The sequence below is a fragment of the Acyrthosiphon pisum genome, chromosome X (assembly GCF_005508785.2).
Source record: "Acyrthosiphon pisum isolate AL4f chromosome X, pea_aphid_22Mar2018_4r6ur, whole genome shotgun sequence".
NCBI lineage: Eukaryota > Metazoa > Arthropoda > Insecta > Hemiptera > Aphididae > Acyrthosiphon > Acyrthosiphon pisum.
In genome coordinates, this window is record NC_042493.1 from 116,421,608 (window position 1) to 116,422,276 (window position 669).

The window sequence follows — 669 nt, forward strand, 5'->3', positions numbered from 1 at the left end:
GATCATATTTTGTTTTAAAGTTACACTGTTGGATACGGAACCGTCGCCGTCACACGTTTCGCGGACACCGGTTGACCGTTATCGTCTCACCCCCCACCGCGAGCACACGCGCTCTATACAACACTGTCCCGCCGTTGATGCGCGTTGGATATTATCGTTGTTGCGTGTTGTCCGTTGTCCGTCGTCCGTTGCTTAGCCATCTTTTTTGTCGTCGTAATGAAATAATAGTGTTTTTAAGGCCGCCTGCGCCAAAATCACCGCCCGGATAATTTTGAGTTCCGTTTCGTGTCGTGTCCCTGTGCACACACACGAATTGTGTGTTTAAGGCCGTCTGCGCCAAAAACCCACCGTGTTCGCTCGCCCCTCGTTTGTACACAGTGCGTTCAGCCGTGGTCCCCACGTGTTTTCACGCCGTGTGACAGACGCCGCGACAACGACGTCCATACGCGACGAGCCGCACTATTACGCGGCCGTAGTACTTTTCGAGCCCGCGTCGTCCGATTTCGACACATGTGTCCATCATGCCGTTCCAGTACACGGTAAGTCCACGGGTTCATTGACCCGCCGGCCGACGTCGCCCTAGTCGACGTGTGGTGTATCGTCGCGATCCGGTTCTACCTCCGTCAGCTGATCGGCGTTCCGGCACAGTCACACCGTCACCGTGTTATC